Consider the following 18,768-nt stretch of genomic DNA (forward strand, 5'->3'; position numbering starts at 1 on the left):
GCACACATCCTAATAGAGCATCCACAAAACCGTGCCTCCTAAAGCAAAGTAAAAATTCTCCCACGAAGCATAAGGCCAAACCGAAGTTTTTCTGCATATTGTCAGCCACTTCGTAAGTGCGTTTGTCAATCAGCCGAGAGATATTGCACAAAGATTCACCATATGGCCTTTGATCATACTATCAGTAGTAATTGAAGTAGGAAGACCGATAGCATTAGACAAGGATTCCTTATGCCTAGGTCACAAAAAGCTGCAACAAATTTTCTGCTTGGATCATAGCCTAGGGTAGTGGAAACTCTTCAATTGTCGGATAGAGTTCAGCAGTGTTAAACCGAAACACATGATCTTCTGGATCCCAAAATTTCATAGCAGCACGAAGGAAGCCCCACTTGATCTTGACATTCCTTAAAGCCTTAATTCCCTCTAGTTTGAAGGTTGTAAAATTGGCTTCGGTGTTGAAATCAAAGCTATGTACCCATCTATTGATATCATGAATTGTTGGATTAGAAAAATTTTGATTGCTAGCTATGGATGACTTTTGCTTGTGATTATTGTGTTTTGCTAACCTTTATGTAGAGAATTGTAGTAGGAAAATCCATTTATACAAGCTACAACAATACCCAATCAGGTTTGAAATAGGTTTCATAGAGTTTGTAATTGACTAGGAGAGTGTTTCATGATCACAAACAAAGTAAAAGTTTTTCAAAAAAACGCGAAAACGTGAAACATGCATAGGAAAATCATAAGGAGTCAGCCCACCATGGCACGAACGTCATAACGTGGCCCAGTGCCATTCGGCACTCTAGTTGTGCTAAACGACACTTTTAAAGTGCCAACCAACACTCCAAAAGTGCTGAATGGCACTCCTCACGTGGCAAGTGACACACAACCTCTCCATCGTGCACCTATGCAATTCCATGCAATTTCACGTTCTCAGCCTTTTTTTAGATCGTTTGACACCCAAAAAGATTTCTTTTAGTCGAACTGGGGCACTTTGACGTGTCTAACTCACTTGTTTTAAAAAATCATCACTTGCATCATCGTTTTAAAAAATTGATCAAATCAAGTTTTTTTAAAGACTTATGAATTTATTTGGCAATAATGGCAAACAACCTTAAATTGACCTTCACTAATCTTTATTTTTTCAAAATGATTCCAAGTAGTAGAATTTTTCCTATTATTACCACAATCAACGGCTATCTCACTTACCTTGGCTTTACCATTAGGTTTAGATGGAAGTGCCTCAGCATTAGTTGGAGTGGCAGCAGGTTCAGCTTGGATAACGGGTGTTGTTTGGGAAGGAGGTGCATCACGAGAGGGTTCCATAACCAAAAGAAATTAAATTTAAGCATTAGCAAACTACCATAACAATGATATTACTATCCCAGTAACAAGAACACATACAAGTGACACAAAAACAACAACAGGTCAAAGCAACAAGAAAAACAACAACAAAAGTAACAAACAAACAATAACAAGAAGTTAAAAGAGAAACAACAGAAGAGAAATGATACCTTAGAGAACTCTTAGTTGTTGGGGATTTGACCTTGAAAAGGAAGCAAAAGGAGTAGCCTACTTGAACAACTTTCAACTCCTGTATAAAAATAGGATTTCAAAATTTTAAGTTAGGAAAGCAAAATGAATCAAACAAATGAGCAATGAAATACAATTAGATAAGAAAATAAGAATGTGTTTGGATTTCATCTTTTTAAAATAGGGGTTCAACTTTTTCTTTTTATGTTTTTTTTTTTTTGGTGAAAATACAAGTATATTGATCATAGGGGGAAAAAAAAAGGAATAAAACAAGCAAATAACAAAATAAAAATGTGTTTGGATTTCATCTTTTTAAAATAGGGGTTCATCTTTTTTTTTTTTTTTATATTTTATTTTTTTACAGTGAAGATACAAGTATATTGATCATAGAAAAAAAAAAACAAAACAAGGAATGAAACAGGGCAGATACAAATCACACTCAAAGCACACTAAAATAATAAATCAAATTAACTATATTGTCTGTTGGTAAAGAGTAAACACAAAGTAAACACAAAGCATACTCAAAAAAGTGATAACTCAAGTCTTTGAAAAATGATAACACAAACAAGCATGCTCAAATTAGGGGATCCATCTTTGAAAAGTGATAAATCAAGTCTTTGACCAAACAAATCAAATAAAAAAAATTAGGGTTTCATCTTTGAACCCAATCTCTAGGTCAGTTTTGGTCCCTAATCTTCATTTATCTACCTTTTATAATATATGGATTGCCTCAACTATTTTTCTAACTCAAATGGTCTTTGATACTCTATTATGCAGCCTTCAACAACAGAAAATGGCCTTTATGACTATACCAGAAGTGGAAATCCTACACAGGATGCTCTAGAAAGGTGAGATTTTTTGTTTGGTGTACAAATGCAGCTGAATTAACTCTCTCAATTTATTTTGTGCCTTTTCTATTTTATTTCTGATAAGCTTCACATCTCTATATTCTTAGCCTTCTAGCAAAGCTTGACAAAGCAAATCGAGCTTTTAAGTTTTATCATTTGAACAAGATCTCTTAAGTTGCTTTTCATATGATTCTTATTACTTATAAAAAAAAAATCATATGAACAAAATGATAAATCCATATCACAAACACAAAATACTAGAAAAGAGGGATGAAAAAGGAAGAAATTTACTTGATCTGAGACTAGGAAGCCGAGACTGAGAGGCTGAGAAGACCCATGGTGGAAACAAAGTGAAGTGGTGGGCATGGATAAGCTCACACTAACCTGTCAATTTAGGATCCAATTCGGGATTTTCCTTGGGTGGTATCGGGAAGGAATTGGAATGGTGTCAGGTGTGGTGTAAGTGTGAGGCGGAGGCAGCAACAACCAAGGTTTGATCCGGTGGAGTAAAGAAAGGTTTTGATGTAAAGGAATTTGTTTGTTTCAAAATAAAAAGAGGGACTTTGAAATCAACCCTTGAGACTAGAGAGACTAGAGAGCAGAGAGAACGGAGAGAACTCAAAGAAAACTGATTTATAAGAGAGAGAGATGAGGGTTGAGAGTCTTGAAACCTTGAGGTTGAGCCGAGTAAGGATTAAGGAGGACTTATCATGGCCATGGGCATGGGGAAGTGGAAATCTAATTTTGACTTGAAGTGTAGCTGTTCTAAATCTTCTAATGAAGATTTTCTTTTGCGTGGAACTTGTGTAAGTTTAGTGCTTTTAGCCTTTTAGTCCCATCACTCTTAGTAACTCAAGGATTTTGATTTGAAACTTAGCGTGTAGCACTAAACAACTCAGTGCTTTAGTCCAACCAGTACTCTTCTCTCTTCAGTCTTCACGTGTTCTTGAAATAACCAAAATTAAAAAAAAAAAAAAAATCTGAAACTATCGGTCTAGTCGAGTAATACGGGTTTTTAATTCCTTAACCTGTTACCCAACCCGAATTGTCTTTTTTTAAGAGATAGACTCGAATCCGACCAACTATGGGTTTCGGGTTGACCTGTTGGGCTTCGAGTCGGTTGGGTGGGTCAGTAAACCGCTGGACAACAACTGTTAGATTGCTTAGAAATTTACAGTGGGAAAAATGTGTAACCCTTGTAAAGTTACACCAAATGTAACTTGAATCCATAGAAAATTTACAGCTGACATGTAACCAAAGATGTACTAGGATAAAAACTTGAACTACTACAGGGAGCGACACGACCAACTTTGTTGTTAGATTCACCCCAACATGGTTTGTTGACATGCATTGTAGTGCGAGTAGTACTGTGGATATGCACTTATCATCATCATCACATGCAAATTGGACTTTGTTCATGATGTTAGAACCGGTTTTCTCTTGCAAGGGGGACTTCTCAAAAAGTAAAAGCTTTGCTGGTTTACCCATGTTTTCAAACATTCGCTCGAATATTGTAGGGACTATGTCACTTGTATATAATAGTGATGGTCCCATTTTGTTTTGAATCAATATTGAAAGAAGTGAATCATAATTAAAATATATGATATATAAAAATTAAACTCATGACATATATGTGACAAAATAAATATGGTACAAGGGAAAAAGATAAAGAACACTAAAAAAAAAAAAAAAGAAATAATAAAAAAGAAGAAGAAAAGAGCAAGAAATTGAGCATGAGTGTATATACCTCTCCTTCTCTCAATCAATATGGTATAATTGCATTATATTTCGTAAATCTTTGGTTACATGTTTTTTAATAATGAACTGTAAATTTTCGTTTTGCTAGACGGGTCAATAGAAAATGCATTAATGACTTTCTTGTTAAAGGATTCAGTTTTTTGCACATTAGCTTGGTACAAGTCACTGTTAAACCTCTTACCTGAAAAAGTATTAACGCTTTTGTGCTTCTGTGCTTAAGAGATGCTAGATTTAAAGATTTTCATACTAGTATTCTTGGCATCATTACTTCATCTTTGTTTGATGGTCCTGTCTATTTTAACTGTTATCCTAATCTTACTCTTGCTTTGGATAATCCTATTATTGTTAAAGTTTTAACTTTAAATATCTTGACATCTAGTTATCATATGGATGGAGGTAGTAAGCATCTTGCTATCATTTATCACATTTATTATAGATTGTTAAAAACTAATCTTAATCCTATTGCTAGACTAAAAAATAATAGTGACAAAACTTTGTCAATCCGATGTTCCACTCCTGATGCTAAGGTTCAAATCCCAAGAATGATTTGTTGGAAATATATTACTCTTTCCAAAGAATGCTTGTTGGAACAAGAAGCATAGCCTTCTAAATCTGCTTCCGATGAACTAAATCTTGATCATATTCAACAATATATTGCTGGAACTATCAAAATAAATTTTGGCAATAACAAACCTCTAATGATTAATGAAGGAAGACATTCTTTCGCTAGATCTACTACTTCTAGAAATATTTCAAAACGAGATCAATATCTCAATGATTACAAAAGAATTTTGAAAAAACTAATTTAAAGGTGAAAGGAGTTGCAAGTGATAACTCCTAAATAAGCACAGCTTATTATTCTACAAGAACGAAACATCTTCTATACATGGCAAGTATGTCATTGAAGAAGAAGAAGAGACCGAATCTAGGCCTCTAACTGCTCCCGATTTTCAAACCCCTATTATCCATACTCAACTAAGAGATTTAAACAAAACTTTTGAAATTGATATGGTCGCTTTATTTGACAAATTTAGATCTGCAAAAAACAAGGAAAAGAGAAAAACTTATCATCCTATTTTGGAACAAAAAGAAAAAGATCGTGTTAAAAAAAAGTGGAAAGAAAAAAATGCATGAATTGTAATACATATTTTGTTTTTTGAATTTGTTGAGAACTATTATATTTCAAAAAACAGTTTGAATATGGTAAAAAAATCAAATTTTATTAAAGAAGGTAATACTGTTGGTCGGTCTACCCATCCGCCACTTGATACAGTTATTATTAACTGTAAAGGGACCGAGATAAAGGCCTCCCCTTTCAAAATTATTGAACATGATGTTAACACCCCTATTTCTACTAAAATGAAAATGATTGAACAATTTTTTTTTGTTAATAATTCCTTACATATTATAGGTCAACAACTTGATTGTATTGAAGAGAAAGTTGAAAAATCTACTTCTTCTATTAAAACTGAAAAACCTCTGATTGATTTACTTGGTCAATGGCAAAACCTGAGTCTTAAAACCACTCAGACTAAAACTATCGAAAAAGTTGAACAAATACTTTTTGATTTACAAAAGATAAAAACCTAGAATAATACTTCTATTAGTACTGCCCATGCTATTTCTAGGAAAGGAAAGGAGATTTCTTCTTCAAAAGATTCAGATACTTACTCCTTATCCTCTACATCTAATTTTGAAAAATTGAAAAGTTTTGATAAATTTGTTTTTGAATTGCTTGACGTTAAACGATTTTTTTGGAAAACCCAATCCCATGTTTTTCACAAAAAATTGGTATTCAAAACCTACTCCTCCTGATATGCAGTTTGAAGAAAGATTTTTTCAAACCCAGTTTTCTGTTTCTACTGATAAACTTTATGAATAGAATATTGATGGTTTACTTGAGCAAGAAATTATTTAAAAAATGGGTCATATGTCTATGGTTGCTAATTCTTATATTACCAATCATTATCTTGACTATATTGAAATTGTTGATCTTCTTACTACTAGTTATTCTGAAACCCTTCGTGGTTGGTGGGAAAAATACCTTAGTGAGGATTCTAGAGAATCTATCAAAAAGGCTATTAAAAAAGATGATGAAAGTTTACCTATTTTTGATGAAAGAATTTGTCAAGGTATTCCTGATGGAGTCAATACTCTTACCTATACTATTATTAAACATTTTGTTAGAACTCCTAATATTTCTTCACATATTAGTGATTATTTAAAAAATTTGCGTTGCCCTACTATGTCTGACTACAGGTGGTACCAAGATGTTTTTATTTCTAGAGTGATGCTCCAGAAAGACTGTTTGAAACCTCATTGAAAAGAGAAGTTTATTGTTGGTTTACCTCCTCATTTTGCTCATAAGGTAAAAGAAAAATTAACTGATAAAAATGGTACTATTAAATAAGATGATTTAACCTACGGTGACATTTTTAGTACCATTAAAAAACTTGGTATTAACATGTGTAATGATAAAAAAATGTAAAAGCAATAGTTAAAAAATAGTAAAAAAGCTATATATACACACAGATAAATATTAGCACAAACAGGTCCTTATTTGTTATTTGTTTATGATAACACCAAGAGTTAGTAATTGAGTTACAAGGAAATTGGCAGACCTAATTTTATTATAGATCACATATACATTATGCTGACATAATCTCACCAACTATAACGAAAGTAATATTGATTAGCTTCTGCACTTCGAGAGTGTCATCTGATAGTGGTGATTCACGTTTTGGGGGGTTCAGTGTGTATTCACGATCACGTTCTACAGATTGCTTGAATGCATCCATAATAAAATATAGCCCTTCTAGATATTTGTATGCAGCTGAAGCTACGAATGCAGCATTCAGTTTCACTTGTGCATCACTAAAATCGAATTGGCAATTTTGAAGTCGAGTTTTATCCAATGAGTCTATGGCCAGTTCAATAAGATCTACAATTTCACTAATGGTAGTATGTACTAGATTCATGTTTGTGGAAATAGAAATGACGACAGGACCATTTGGATCAGCAGTATAAGTACTTTCGTCTGAACGTAAAGTTCACAAGCATAAATCATAGTCCGCGGACTTGTGGCAAATTTCTTCCAAGAAGTCTTCGTCAAACCACCCTTGGTCTTCTGCGTTAGAAACATGGTAGAAAAGAGAGGTGACTAGTGGAGGGATTACCAAGATTGATTGGCAGCTAATTGGAGATGCCATTTTCTTTTTCTTTTTTCTAAGTTCTTTGTCAAGAATGATACTATTGATTCATGTATCTTTTGACTTTGACCAAATATTTTTTTTATATTACCAAGCATAGGAAAATGCAGAAAACCATCGAAACAAACATTACATTTTTGGAAAATGAATTTTTTTCAACATCAGTTTTTAGAAATCTATTTCATTTTTTTATATTTGGTAGCAACCTTAAAATGAATTGAAAACTATTGTTTAATTTCTTTTATTTAACTTGGCATGAGATAGAGTTGTTTTGCAAAAGGAAAACAACTTTATCCAAGTTTGAATTTTCTATTTTTAGTTTGGCATGAGATATAGTTGTTTTCTAGAAATCAACTTTATCTTATGTCAAGCTAAATAAGGAAGCCAATAGATGGTTTTCTTTTTTACACATTTTTTTCCCTTTTGCTGACACTACCAAATACAGAAAAATGCAGAAAACTATTTGTACACAAGATTTTTCATCAAAACAACTAATTAACAATTCATGCAATGCATAAGAAAGTTCAATAAAACATGATATTAATGAAAAATGCAATGAACTTATCTCTCTTTTATTTTTTTAATATATAAATATGAAACGTGATAATTATGATAGTTATTAATAGACATTTATTTTTATTGTGTTTCTATATAAAATATAAAATATGAAATTTGATAAATATGGTATTTATTATGATTGCGTTTTTATGTGGAACTATTAAAAATGAAATTATAATAACTATTAATAAATATTTTTTATGAGTATTTTTATATTGAACTATCCATTATATATATATATATATTTTTTTTTTGTGTGGGTAAACTACATATTTGGTCCATAACTCTTACTTTAAATGTCAATTTGGTCATTGGCTTTTCAAACGTATCAATTTAGTCTCTAACCTTTTAGTATTGTGTCAAAATGGCTTTGCTATTAAGTAGAGGATGGAAAATGTTAATGTGGCTGTAGATACCGTACTTTGTTCGCCTTCAATTTCTGTGTCGGACACTGAAAATTCCAAAAATATTATATTTTCTCTATGGGGCTACGGAAACATCTAGATTGACGTGGCACAACCCGTTTAGGCATCGAAGCACTCGAAGTGCCTTTTCCAGTCAAATTGATCAAAATGTCCCTAGTCAACCCTGAGTTGACTGAAAGTCAAACGAGGTCAAAGTCCTCTCAAAACAACAGTTTTCATGCTTTTACATCATACTCGCGTCACTTAGAAAATTTTGTCAACTTTGACCAAGTTTGACTCGATGTTGACTCCCAAGGGCACTAGAGACCTTAATTTTGATCCGATCGTCAGAACGGGTTGGGACTAGCACCATTGTGAAGATTATCAAATTTCCTTTCCAATGACTATTCATGGATCAAAATTGGAGTTAAAATGGTTGAAATATCCAAAAAACAAAGCGCGTTAACATGCTTCCTGAAGCCATAACCTTTGATTTGACTGTTGATTTCCAATTTTTTTTAGTTTTTTGCAAACTAGACATCTAGAGCTTTCTAGGGATACCAAGATCAGCTTAATCTAAGTTTGGGAAGACCTTCAAATACACATCTAAAGATGGACTAAAAAAAGTTGAAACTGCTAATGTTAGCAAAGGTGGCCGGCGGCGATAGGTGGCAACCACCCAAGGGCCGCCGAAAGCTGAAGGGTTAGATTTCGACTATAAATACTCCTAAACCCCTCATTTTGCAACCAAAAAGAGAGAGAGAGAGAGAGAGAGAGAGAGAAGATTTTGGGTAGTTTTCTGGACAAATCCTCTCTTTTCCTCTCTAATTTCTCTCCCAAACATATCCAAATACATCCAAACACCTTTGATTCTTCTCTTTTCCCCATAATCACAAGGTAGTGTTTTTGCACTCAATCTTCCTCTCCTTGGTTCCATATCTTGGATTTGAGGTTTAGGGGTGTAAATGTAGCTTCTTAGCTACAATGCACACCTTTTTTTTTCATAACTTTTTCTAATTTTTTCTCACTCAATAATATGCTTTATTGCTTTTCCTAGCATGTTCTTACTTTTTTTTTTTTTTTGGTTGCTTCCTAGCATGTTTTATGGTTTTTCTAACATGTTTCCTTACTTTTTTTTTCCATGATTCATCACTTTGATGTTGTTGGCTTAGCCTTCTTCGGCTAAGGATATGTCGAAATTTAATGCTTGTGCTTAGATCTACATATCTATGCCATGTTTATGTGTTCTTGGACTTTCCATGATCTACATACCTATGTGTTCTTTGCCATGTTTATGTTTAGATCTACATGTTTATACTTAGATCTATGTGCCTATGTTTAGATCTATATGTTTATGTGCTCCATACCATGTTTGCGTGTTTAGATTTATACATTGGTTGCTAATGCCATATGCTTCTATAGCCCTTTTGTCCCTTGATATCTCTCTCTCTTGTGTTTTGGCCCTTATTGGTGGGGTGTAGATCTAGATCCCGTGGTCTAGGTCTACATCCACACACCTAGGCCTATATCAAAGGGTTTGGATCATTTCCCTATATGCATGTGTAAGTTTTCTTGCTTCTATGCTTTATGTATATGCTTGCTTCTCTAAATCTAGGTTTTGCCATGCTTTGTGCCCCCTATGGGCTTGTTCTTGTGTGGTAACATCCATCCCCTTCGTGGCTTATTGGGGTGTAACCACTTGTGAGACGCATTCCTATGATGCTGGTTTGCTCGATGCATACCCTTTCTTTGCCCCGTGCGATGTTGCTTGTCATGCTTGCTTTGTGCCACCTTTTTGGCTTTTTTTTTGCTTCTATGCATTCTTTTTGCATGCTTGCCTACATGTTCATGTGTAAGTCTTTGCTTGCTTGTGTCATCAAGCCTAATTCCTACTATCTCATGTGGGTTCACACTAGTATTTGATACACGAGACCCCGAGTCCCTTTTAGGAATTTTGCTTGACGACGCATGTGTCATCCATACTTCAATCTAATGGAACTACGGACACTCGATCCAAACCTACATTTGTCCTCCTAGGACACCTTCTTTTGTTTGATAACATGCTTGTTTTCCCTTTCATATGGCATGCTTTGTTTGCCCCCGTTTGGCTCTCTTTGTTAGTATGTTCTTTGCATGCTCTTCCTTTCTCCTTTGTTTCTTTATTTGCTTGTCTGCTGACTTGTTTCCTTGTTCGAGGACACTTGGAATGAGGGCATGACCTCCTAGACGCGAGCAAAAAGGGCAAAGATGCAAGTAAGAAGACGCAAGCCCAAGAAGAGCAATGTTCAGTAGATTGGAGGCCTAGCCTCCTCGAGTGGTTATGCCCTTCTATCTCCCTCTTTTAGCCTCTTTTCTAGAGCATGTAGTAGGCTCCCCCTCCATGTACCCCCTTTACTTGTCCTACTCTTTGCTTGGGCCACGTTCCTTGGGTGAGGCAATATCTGTTTTATATTTCCTGTACCTTGCTAGGGCATACTCTTAGAACGTTGGCAATGTTTGATTTACTTTCTCGCTTTGTGTGGTTGCATTATGCATAATGCATGTATATCTATATCTAGACATGGCAAACGGGTTAGAATTTTCTAACTCGACCTGACCCAAACCTGATTTTTTTAACCTGAAGCAAAACGGGTTGACTCGTGACCTGACTCGTGTTTTTTATGAGTTAACCCGACCCAAACTCGAATCACTTTTAAATTTTTTTTTTTTGGTAAAAAAAAGAAAGTAAAATTAAGATTATAGTAGTTTAATTGTTTATTGTGAGCTTTAAAAAAACAATTGATACATTTACATAACTACATGCAAATTATGTGAAAGATAAATGGTTGATCATTTTGTAATGAGTAAAGATTTTTACATATTAAATAACAATGTATATGCTAAGAAAATATGGTTACAGTAGAGTTAAAAACACAGATTTAAAATTGTTGAAATGTGAGAAACATCCACAAGTGTGAAAATAGTAAAGCCAAAGTATCAAATTAGCATAAATTATGAATACTTAGACCCATTTTTTAACAATTTATGTCCAAAATAAACGGTTTTTCAAAATAAATTATGATATTTCTTAAAGTATATGTTGCTTAATAATGATATGATATTCATAAAAGAGACCATATATAAATAAGTAAGCAATTAAACTTTAATGTATATCTCAAATTGAAATACAATGCCAACTACAATTGATAATAGATTATAAAATTAATTTTCAAGATTGTAAATTTCTTATATGTTTCTATTCTTTATCAAATGAGTTATCCAATAAGTTATTGTAATTTTGTTTTATATTTTGGAATGTTGATATTGTGTAGAAATAAAACATGTGTATCTGTTTTACTTATCTTTGTGTTATTTTGTTTTAGATAGCAATGTTAAGATTTGTATAATTTTAAAATTATTGAGTAAGTATTAATAAGTTTAATTGAGTTCATTCTTGACATAAGTGGTGAATTCAAAACAATGCATTTTACATCAAGTAATTTGTTGCATAACTTTTCAAAAGGCAAATACATGCTATTTTCTTTATAAAAATAAAAAATAAAAAATTCATGTGAAAAATACGAGTCAATCAGACTCGTAACCCGATTGACCCGAATCGAACCTGACCCGACCCGCTCATTTTGCCATGTCTATCTATATCTACTTGTATATGGGTGATTATGCACTTTGTATGATAGACTCTCATGATTACGTGAGTGACCCTCTCTAGTTATAAGAGCTCTTGACCTTGTAGTGTGAGTATGTGTTCAAGGCGATTGTCGTAGGTGCATATTCATGCTATATTCTGTGCATGATCATCGTGGTGTGATTGTCATGATCCATGTCACCTAGTGACACTTGTTTCCCCGTGTATGAGACACGCATCAACACGCTTAATGCTTTGAAGGGCTTCAGCTTGTCTCAGTACAAGCATGTTGATATGCGTTGTATACACAGATGCGAAACCCTGCTGGTGCGCCATAGAGCACCAAACTCAAAACTCTGCCAGATTTTTGCCATGAAAATGAGGCACCTTGTTGTTGTATTCTCACAACGAAAGATTTGTGAGAATAGTGTTTTGTGTGCTATAATGCATTTAAGGCAAAGTGTTGCCAAATTTCCGCCACGAAAATAAGACGAAATGCTGCCGGATTTTAGCCGTGGAAATTTGGCATCAATTCCAAACGCACTAAGAAAGCATCGACTAGGATCATACCTATTCCAAAATCAAACCTCAAAGCCCAACACGTTTAAAGCCCTATAAGTTAATGCCAATATTAAATTAGGAAAAACGATAATTTTCTTAGCTTAGGATCGGTAATGAAATTAAGTAGAGTCAAGTGACTAATTATACCTTAGAAAAACCCAATGATTGGTAGCGACTTCACTTACCCTTGATAATTCCTTAAAAATTGAGTCAAATTCCAGTCATACACCAAAGGTAACGACCCTTTTTCACACAAGCACCTACAAAGGCTCCTGGAGAAAGCCCTCTGCGCAAGCATCGCCACGATGGGTGGTCAAACTGCTGCAAGGCGTGGACAATGGCTAACTGTTAAAATAAAAAAATAAAACTATTTTTAATGACATGATGCCACAAGGCCTAAAATAATATTAAAAAAAAAAAAAACCAAGAGTAAAACTTTAAGATAACATCAAGATTAACAAAAAAAAAAAACATTAAAATTGAAGATTGGGTAAAAATTCAGACTTTTATAGACAAAAAATCATCAATGACATAAGAACATATTGAAATCTGCAATATTTGAAAATCTTTAACAACAACGAAGTCTTTCCCTTCCTCACTTTCCAACCTCTTCTCCACTCTCATGGTTGCCTCTTCTTCTTCCATCCCTTTCCAATACCTCAAACCCCAAAACCTACCTCCCAAACCCCAATACTTCCCTATCAAAGCCTCCACCAAACACACTTCCCACTCCCTCCACAACCAAAACCATATCCCACTTCAAAATTCGTCGCCCAGCCAACCAAAACATTTGCAACAAAGCTCGCCACAAAAACCCAACTCACCCTTGCATCTTTTACACCAAATGCATCCCTTTTAACCCAAACCCATCTCACCAAAATGATAATGAATACTACTTTGTCTATAAAATCATGTACTGCTCTCGATTCAATGGCATCCTCAATTGCCAACACAGTTTCTTCGTCTTAAAAAACTACGGCGACAAATACCTATGTGACTTCTAAGATTTCCTTGTCGGCAAGACCACTTGGCCAGCTTTTGGTGTGGAAGGGAATGACTTTTTTGTTGCTAAGATGTTGTTCAAAGTTTGCAGATTTCAATCGTATTCTTATTATGCCTTTATTGCATTTTTATGTATTAGAAAATTTTACTTTTGTTCTTTTGTTATTATGTCTTGATTATATTTTTGTATAAACAAATCCAGAATTTCAATTAGGTCATTAAATTTTAACGTTCTTTAAATTTTTATTTATTTTAGCCGTTAGCCATGTCAACATTTTCCATCCACCACTTAACGACAATGTATTCAAGTTGAATCAGCGAGTTCATGACTATTTGGAGGAGTTTCAGCTAGCTCAATCCCAATTGTAGATTCCCCATGGGTCTGTGTTTTCCACGGATTGGTAGCCACCACCGCAAAATTTGTACAAGGGAAATTTTGATGTAGCCTATTTTTCAAAGCCTGTGGGGGGTTTGGTGTGTTAGTCGTAATGAAAAGGGTGTGATTGTGGTTGCACTATTGGCAAGGGTGTAGTTATATATTAAGAAATCAATTAGGCATAAAATCTTATATACAAATTCATTATTGTACTTGTAATTCTAGATATAACGTGATAAATATTTTCCTAAAATGCAATCTACAAATTTGATAAGATAAGATATTATATATGATTTGTTCAAGATTATGGTAAAAATGAAAAATCTATAATGATTCTTTTGAGTAATGAAAAGGGGTGTGACACGCCTCCCTTACTCAACTCCTTAATGTCCTTGTAGAGGACTACAATTTTTACCATAATTTCACCACAATTTATTCACGTGACAAGTTGTGAGTGGTAGAGATGTGGACCCATATAAATCCCCTATTTTTACTCCATCATTCACAACTTGTCATGTGGGCAAGTTAAGGCAAAAATTGTGAATATTAGGTCGATTTCTCTTAAATACCTCATCCACACAAGCTTTACAAAAGATTGTTGTTAGTCTTGATGTCCATTAAACTCTAAAATTTGAGCTATTTTGGGATGGTTTAGTGTTGGGATTTGAAGTCTCATTTTTCTTACCCATCTAAACAAAACATAGGTTTGTTAATGATGTAGCATGATGATCCATAAAAAATTAGGAAGAAAAAAAAAGCTTTAAGGCAGGTCAATTAGCACTACTGTAACATAGTTCATACCATTATTATTATTATTATTATTATTATTATTATTATTATTATTTTTTTTTTTTTTTTTTTTTTTTTTTTATAGAAAAAGGCTTCTTTTTTTCCCTAAGAACTATTCTTAACTAAAGCTTTAAGACATATCAATTAGCAATACTATAACAATCCCAACACAATAGCCACCTCAACCAAAAAAAAAAAAAACCCTTTCTTTGGTGCCAGTACTAGCAACTAATGAAGTGGAAAGCAATGTAGCAATATACTAGTTAAGATGATGGGCTGAAAAAAAATGAAAATCAATATTAAAATAGGAATTGGAACTTTTCAACAATAGAGGAAATTATACTGCTACACAGGATTATATTTGTTATTTAGAACAGAACATGTTCAATCACAAACTTTCAACATTTTCACACCGCACATTTAGTAAATTGTAATGGTAATTACATAGGAATATGAATAGGTATTACAAGGAATACAAGATGATATAATGTAATACTTATTACTATTCATTTGTTTGGTAACAACACAATAATAGAATTCTAAAGACAATGGAATGAAAGTATTTTAAATCATACTTATGATATATTTTTAGAAATATCTTACTTATATAATTATATTTTCTAAAAAATAATATATATATATATATATATTTTATATTTGAAAGAGAGATTAGTTATTTTTTATGATTTTTTATTTTCACAATTGTTATGTGCATATGAAAAGTTTGTTTACTTGGAAATATATTAATTTTAGAAATTAATACACCTACTAAAGAATAACTATTACAACATTTTTAGAGATGAATAGTTATTCCTCATTTTAAAGAATAGCCATTCATAAATAATGACTATCGAATATATTGAATAGCTAAACCATAGGAATAATCATTACATTACAACGCCTATTACATTCTATCAAATATACCCTAAGAAAAAATTAAAAGAAACAACAGGAAGCAATAAGGAACACTAAGAATCACTCAATCAAAAGGAAAGCCAAAGCAAAAATTTTGGAACTCGATTCAATCAAAACCTTAGTGGTATTCAATTGAAAGACAAAGTTTGCATCCCAAAGTTTCAATTTCAGTACATGTTAGATGAACACTTCCCATCAATTCTCACAATAGTATAATTATTAACAAAAATTAGACAAGCGTTTGAACACTTGAATACACTGAATATAAAATGAAGAGCCTAAAGTTTATTGCTACATTGCTAAAGCTTAACCACTACTCAATAAAACTCTTACTATAAAGTTCAGTCCTTTTTGCTCCAAAGCAAAAAAGTGAACATATATAAAGGGCAGGCAGCAGCTATGTCTATGTGGTCAATTCTAAGGCGAAAATGAAACTCCTTGAATACACCTTGAATTGGAGCTACTATGTCTATGCATACCAACACCTTGAATATTCTAAATAAAAAATCAAGAGCCTAAAGTTTGTTGCTAAATGAAGAGAAGGGATACGCTCCGTTGGATATCTATAAGCATACCTCTGTCACAATCATGCCAATCTCATTAGAATCCAATCTCTTTGTTATTTTCTCAAACAAGTGTGTGCAACTATCATACGGTTCATTGCAAAAAAGCATTAAGAGCCACTTTGATCTAAGAATCAAATTGAAGTTCTAGCACTAACCTTTAAAAAATAACATTTTTTTTCAAGCTTGTTCTATTTTTTTTTTCTCCAAGAAATAAAACCATTGCCTCCAACTCTCAAAGCAAATCCCAAAACTAAATTTAATTTGCTAAACCAAGAACTAAAAACCAAACCCAAATCTCTAGCATAAACAGAACAAAGTTTCTGTTGAAATAAATTGTTAAACCAACATGCAGGAACCCAAATCTATAGGAAAGATTCAAGGAAAATAATGAAGAATAAGTTTATTTGAGATTTGGAGGCAGGCCCAGCAGCAAAGAAAGGGAAATTGAAGCAGAGGACCAAAGCCAGAGGTGATACGTAGAAAATTGTTGAAGGACTGCTGAGAGAGAACATATTACCGGGATATATACTAGTATTTGGGGGCAAATTTTGGTTGTTGGTAAAAAAATCAGGCCATACTTTTAAATTGCGGCAAGGCAACTTAACCCTCATGGCCAATACTCATTTCTTTACTACTCAATCTAAAACTTACCCAAATCAAACTTTGTTTTTTGTTAAGTAACCAAGGAGAAGGAGAAAGGAGACGAAGGTCTCAAGATCTATGCTGCCCACCCCAAAAGTAGTACTATGATGCCTGAGGTAGCTTAGGCACTTAAAAATAATAAGTTTAGGTACTCACCAAATTTTACATGTTAATGTAGTCAATTATGAGTGAGGAAAACATAGCTTAATAAACAAACCCAAAATGGGATTTTACATTCTCATTTAGAACATTCAGCAAACAAATAGCGCGCATACTTTTCTAAACCCTCAAACAAATCCCCATGAAACACAAACAAAACCTTAAATTCCAATAAATAAACAAAAATAAAAGGGGGGTGTTTGATCGAAACCTATGATCTTTCTTCTCGCACAACATCCTCAGAGCCCGGCACCGTGTCCACCAGAAGCACATCAGAGGAAATTTGTTCCTGTTGTTGTTGTTGTTGTTGTCCGTTCATGACAGTCTCCATGTCCCTCAGTCTTGTCCGCACCACGCTCGTAACAAGTACTGCAAAAACAAAAAGCTCAGATATGTGTGTGTGTGTGTGTGTAAGACCATGAATATATTATTTAAGAGAAAGAGAGAGTACTAGCGGCGGTGCCGAGGGTCCAGACCCAGAGGATTTTCAGGCCGGGGCTTTTCTCAGTTGGCATTTTGTTAAAACACTAACAAACAAACACAGTTTTACAGTTGAGAATCCCAAATGCCTGCAATGCGAATTAATTGATGCAGCTGAGTACATGTGATTTCTCAACTCTCAGGTGCGAAACTCGGGCACGTCTAGTACTACAAGGGAAGGCCTTAATCAAGAGTATCTCTTGTTTGGCTTGGGCTTAATCAAATGGGTCTCTAAAAGCCCAATCTACCCCTCCCCCTCCTTTGTTTTTGTTTGTTATTTTATTTTTTATTTTTATTTTTTTACATATTAAATTAGCCTTCCCATAGTTTGGGATGCCTACATTTCAAAAAGTTTCAATTAAGGCCCTAGATTATTTGAAGTGATACAATTTGTTCTCTCAAATAGTCATATTTACTAAATGTAACCAAAAAAAAAAAATCCAAAGTAAATTGCATATGTGACATTTTTTTTTTTGGCTGAATAAAAGGGGGGAGGAGTGGGTGGGGGCAACCATGTGTGACTTACACCCTTGGGCGTGACCATAAGGGCACCTCCTGGCAGAAAATGTTGAATTGAGTCATAGTTACTTTGATTGGGGTGCCACAGACCTCACCCCGGCACCCTAAGAGAGCTAGCAATAAGGCGCAATGCATGAGTGCTCCCACCTCCCATCTCCGGTATTCGTCAGGGTTTAAATGAGGGATCATTGTGCAAGCACGTGGGCTCCTTACCACTAGGCCACCCCGCTTGGGACATATGTGACTTATTTCGGTACTAAAAGACCTATCACATGAACATCATGTTTGCCCAAAAGCGCACACACACACACACACAAAATATACTCACATCTTAATTAAATTTGATATATCTCTAATTTTTTAAAGTTCTTTGTAAGCTTTTCTAATGAAAAAAATGTTATATATTGCTGCAAAGAATAAAAAAATAGCATGGATAGAAAGAGGTGACTAAAGTCACATCATCACTCAACCAAATAAATCTTGTTGACCACCTAAATAGCCTAAGCTGGAAAAAGTTTGATAAGAAGAATAGTTCAAGCTTAGAGCATTAGAAGTTTTTTTTTTTTTTTTGGCATCAACATTATAAGCTTTTCGAGCACCATGACTAAGTACCGAGGCTTGAGCACCAAATCTACCCTCCATTTGTTTCGTAGTAAAATATTTTCAAATGTAAAATATATTTTACTAAAAATATTTTCATTTTACAATGTTTGGTTAGTGGTTGCCCATGTGAAAATGGCAAGAAAATCATTTTCAAGTGTTTGCTTAATGGTAAAATGAAAAGAAAAAAGAAAAATCTAATCTTACAACCCATCAAATCCAAG

The 18,768-nt window shown here is 33.8% G+C and overlaps 1 long non-coding RNA gene across 5 annotated transcripts; it reads right to left on the bottom strand.

Moving 5' to 3' along the window:
- Positions 1 to 5,160: 5,160 nt before the first annotated feature.
- Positions 5,161 to 17,608, bottom strand: LOC142612913 (uncharacterized). Of its 5 annotated transcripts, none has more exons than XR_012840201.1 (4): positions 17,397 to 17,594; positions 17,157 to 17,314; positions 12,682 to 12,841; positions 5,161 to 5,175 (listed from the first exon to the last, which is right to left on the bottom strand). It is a non-coding gene; the product is annotated as an uncharacterized LOC142612913 (long non-coding RNA). The 5 variants fall into 5 exon arrangements; XR_012840199.1 differs by lacking the exon at positions 5,161 to 5,175 and adding an exon at positions 6,745 to 7,266 and having other exon boundaries at positions 12,644 to 12,841; positions 17,397 to 17,595; XR_012840200.1 differs by lacking the exon at positions 5,161 to 5,175 and adding an exon at positions 6,745 to 7,266.
- Positions 17,609 to 18,768: the final 1,160 nt, after the last annotated feature.

The sequence above is a fragment of the Castanea sativa genome, chromosome 10 (assembly GCF_040712315.1).
Source record: "Castanea sativa cultivar Marrone di Chiusa Pesio chromosome 10, ASM4071231v1".
In the NCBI taxonomy this organism is placed as follows: Eukaryota; Viridiplantae; Streptophyta; class Magnoliopsida; order Fagales; family Fagaceae; genus Castanea; species Castanea sativa.